Source organism: Mus caroli, chromosome 4 (assembly GCF_900094665.2).
Source record: "Mus caroli chromosome 4, CAROLI_EIJ_v1.1, whole genome shotgun sequence".
Taxonomy (NCBI): Eukaryota; Metazoa; Chordata; class Mammalia; order Rodentia; family Muridae; genus Mus; species Mus caroli.
Genome location: NC_034573.1, coordinates 107,644,740 through 107,649,211, shown reverse-complemented (window position 1 = coordinate 107,649,211; position 4,472 = coordinate 107,644,740). Strand labels below are relative to the sequence as shown.

At 44.0% G+C, this 4,472-nt stretch overlaps 1 long non-coding RNA gene and 1 other non-coding gene across 2 annotated transcripts in view; both read right to left on the bottom strand.

Moving 5' to 3' along the window:
* Nucleotides 1–1,399: 1,399 nt before the first annotated feature.
* Nucleotides 1,400–4,472, bottom strand: part of LOC115030895 — a 7,593-nt gene continuing 4,520 nt past the window's right edge. The window contains exon 3 of the long non-coding RNA XR_003836490.1: nt 1,400–1,491. This is a non-coding gene — a long non-coding RNA (uncharacterized LOC115030895). The remainder of the gene's footprint in view (nt 1,492–4,472) is intronic.
* Nucleotides 2,576–2,691, bottom strand: LOC115031065. The gene has a single exon (XR_003836630.1). It is a non-coding gene; the product is annotated as a U5 spliceosomal RNA (small nuclear RNA).

Sequence of the window (4,472 nt, the reverse complement as noted above, 5' to 3'; positions counted from 1 at the left end):
ATGGCGGGAAGCATGGCAGTGTCCAGGCAGGCATGGCACTGGAGGAGCTGAGAGGTCTACATTTCATCCAAAGCAGCAGAAGGAGACTGACTGGTCTGGATCACACCGGCCAGACTTACATATATGAGACCTCAAAGCCCCACCTCCACAGTCACTTTAACAAGGCCACATCAAGCCAGGAAGTGGTGGCGAGCGCCTTTAATCCCAGCACTCGGGAGGCAGAGGCAGGCTGATTTCTGAGTTCGAGGCCAGCCTGGTCTACAGAGTGAGTTCCAGGACAGCCAAGGCTATCTATACAGAGAAACCCTGTCTCGAAAAACCACAACCAAAACCAATCAACCAAACAAACAAACAAACAAAACCCACATCCCCTTCAATAAGGACACACCTCCTAATAGTGCCACTTCCCATGGGCCACCACAATGAAGGTTTATAGTTTAACAGAACAAGAAAATTTCATAAATTAAGGAAATTTTGAATTTTCCTGGGTAGTTAGAGCTAGATGAGGTCAGCTCTCCTCCAGGCAAATGTCTGATGACATTCTTAGTTTGGGAGTTGTTGGAAGTTCGTACTCTGCTCGGTTAATAGATTCCAAGAGGTCAAGTTACAGGAGGCTAGTTCTGACACAGAGGTGGGTTAGGGCAGGCAAAGTCAGCAGTCTTCTCCATGGACCTCAGTCCTTGTGTTATGTGAGGTGAATGTGAGCCTTTCCAAGAGGTGCTAGAAGAGGTGGTTGTAAGGGCTGGAAGGAGAGCGGGGGTTGGGGGTGGGGGATAAGGAAGGAAGTTATAATGACTTTATTTTTTTTTTTTCTTTTGAGCCCAGGTCCTAACATGGAGTTTTCCCTGATCTGAAATTCACTGTACAGACTAGGCTGCCTTCAAACTTATGGACAATCCTCTTGTCTCTGTCTCTCTCTGGAGTGTTTGATGTGTCATCACACCCAGCTCAGAAAGTTAAATTGCCTTAAAGTAACACCAAACGATGATTATCTAGTGATTATGAAAATGAGAAGAGTAAATGAGGAAAATACCTAATAAAAAGTATATTTAAAAGAGAAAAAAAAGAATTTCTTCTGCCAAAAAAAAAGAAAATGAGAAGAGCCCCCTATGACCAGGGGAGTTGGGGTCTGGGAACCCTCACTCGAAGCATGTTCGGAAAAGGTGCAAGTCTCCCTGAAGATACAGGTCTAGGATAAAAGTTCCTAAATTAGGCTGGATTTTGTTTAATATTTTTTTGTATTTTTAGTACGTTTAAGTGTGTGTGTGTGTGTGTGTGTGAGAGAGAGAGAGAGAAAGAGAGAGAGATTGAGAGAGAGAGAATTCAGGTACCTTTGAGGCCAGAAGAAAGCATTAGATCCATCCTTGGAGCTGGAGTTACAGCCAGCCACAGGATGTGGGTGCTGGGAATCCAACTTGGGTCCTCTGCAAGAGCTGTAAAGCACTCTTCACCTCTCTCCATGTCCTTGGTTGGGTTTTTAGAATACCAAGGCTGAAAGAGGAGAGAATTTATAAAATTATAGATCCTAGGGGGCCAGGAGTTGGTGGTGTGCACCTTTAATCCCAGTACTTGGGAGGCAAAACCAGACAGATCTCTGAGTTTGAGGCCAGCCTGGTCTATAGATCAAGTTCCAGGATAGCCAGGGCTACACAGAAAAAATGCTGAAAAGAAAAAGAGCGGAAAAGAAGAAGAAAGAAAACAAAACTTGGCACTGCTAAACCTGCCAGTTTTCTTTGGCTTTTTGAGACTGGGGTTGGAGGTGTTTCTCTGTGTAGCTCTGGCTGTCCTGGAACTCACTGTGTGGGTCAGGCTGGCCTCGAACACAACAGATCTCCCTCCTGGGTGCTAGGATGGAAACCTAGCTCAACCAGTTTGATTTTCTCATAGAGATACTGAGACAGGTAACAGGCTTGTGACTCTTTTATTGGGTGCGGGGGTGGGGATTCAAGATAGGGTTTCTCTGTATAGCCCTGGTCTGTATAGCCCTGGCTGTCCTGGAACTGAACTCTGTAGACCAAGCTAGCCTCGAACTCAGAGATCTGCCTGTCTCTGCCTTCCAAGTGCTGGGATTAAAGGCGAGAGCCGCCACTGCCCAGCTAACTATGCCCAGCTATGTCTTAATAGAAAGTATTCCTGGCCGGGTGTGGTGGTGCACGCCTTTAATCCCAGCACTCGGGAGGCAGAGGCAGGTGGATTTCTGAGTTCGAGGCCAGCCTGGTCTATAGAGTGAGTTCCAGGACAGCCAGGACTATACAGAGAAACCCTGTCTCAAATAACCAAAAGAAAAAAAAAAAAAAAGAAAAGAAAAGAAAAGAAAAGAAAAGAAAGAAAGTATTCTTAGAGAAGGGCCATTGGAAAGGACTTGTGAGCAAAACCATGGCAAAGAACTGAACTAAAACTGTTGAATGTACTAAAGGATGTCTGGCTCCCTCAAGATATGTTTGAATGTTTTGCAATCGTGTGAATACCTACTGTGTATGCATACCGGAAACAGCAAAGACAACAAGATATTCAGGTACCACTCACAGTGCAAGAATGTGGTTTTAGATACTTCTAACTTTCAACATGCAATAGTAGTCCTGGATAGACAGGACCTCAAAAAATTGAGTTTAGACTCAGAGTTGTTCCTCTCCACGGAAATCTTTAGTAAAAGGCGAAAGATTTATACGATCTGAAGAGAAACCAGAGTATGGAGCACTGCCTCCGCCCACTGTCCTCGGCTGACTGTCACTCCTACACAACCGATGGGAACTAGATGCACAAAATAATTGGTTAGTGACGTCTTCTTTCGATTCACAGTAAGCCTCTGAAAACTGCATCACTATTAATAAAACAAGACAAGAAACCGAAGTAAAAGAGTTTACACTTTTAAATGTAAGCGCGGGCCTGTGTGCAGTGCATTGTGGGTATGTAAAAAAGATGCTAAATCACAGAACAGATTTCCAAAAGGCCGACCTTTCTTCCTGTGCTTCCTCTGGGCTACCATTAGGGGGCAGGACGAAAGCGATATTTACGAGAATATATGACTCAACAACAAAGTCTGATGGGGGGGAGGGGGAGTCTTCAGAACCCCACCCTTAGCGATCGAACTACTGGCAGTTAACGGGTACTGAGGAAGGGGGATTTTCTCAAAGGTTGCTCATGTTCCCAGTGTGACTACATTCATGTGCATTTGGGTAGCATTAACTGAACCCAGAAAGTTATTATGCATAAACAAACATAAAAACACAATAAAGAGGGCATGAGGTTGGAGGAAGGTGGGGGTGGGTGACCCAAATACATTGGGTATTGGGTTGTGGTGGTCCATACCTTTAGTCCCAACACTTAGAAGCAAAGGCAAGCATATCTCTCTGGTTGAGTCTAATCTGTTCTACAGAGCAAGTTCTAGACCAGCTAGGATTACATAGACCCTATTTCAAAATAAATCCTAAAATAGACAAATGATAACTATAAATAAAATAGGGGTTGGAGAAATGACTCAGCAGTTAAGAGCACCGGCTACTCTTTTAGAAGGCCAGGGTTCAATTCCCAGCACCCACATGGCAGATCACAACTGTTTATAACTCCAGTTCCAGGGGATCTGACGTCCTCATACATACACACAAGCAAAACACCAATGCACATTAAATAAATAAATACATCTTAAAGAAATATAAACCTTGAAAATTGTCTTCACACATACACTTTAATGTGTTGAGCATTAACTGTGCTTGCCCTGGGACCCAAGAATGTGGCTGAGCTTTGGGGGGTTTTGTTTGTTTGTTTTTGGTTTTTCAAGACAGGATTTCTCTGTGTAGCCCTGGCTGTCCTGGAACTCACTCCGTAGACCAGGCTGGCCTCGAACTCAGAAATCCACCTGCCTCTGCCTCCCAAGTGCTGGATTATCCAAGTAAGATAAATTAAAGCTATACTACCACATACAAAAATTTGACAGTAGTCAATTATTATACAATTTTTCAAACTTAAGGAAAAGAAGTCAAAGGACTGAAAGATGATTCCGTCTAATCTACAGTGTGCTGATTTCTACAAGTGTTGGAAGGGTTTGGTACAGTGCACCTGTCTGTACTTCTGGTGCATTTAAAAAGTCAGCTTGGGGGGCTGGAGAGATGGCTCAGCGATTAAGAGTGCCAACTGCTCTTCTGAAGGTCATGAGTTCAAATCCCAGCAACCACATGATGGTTCACAACCATCCATAATGAGATCTAATGCCCTCTTCTGGGGTGTCTGAAGACAGCTACAGTGCACTTACATATAATAAATAAGTCTTTAAAAAAAAGTCAGCCTGCTTTCTTATAGAACCTAGGACCACAAGCGAGGCTTGGTCCTCTCCCATTGATCACTAATTAAGAAAATGCTCTCACAGTCAGCTATTGGATGGATCACAAGGCCCCCAATGGAGGAGCTAGGGAAAGTACTCAAGGAGCTGAAGGGATCTGCAATCCTATAGGTGGAACAACAATATGAACTAACCA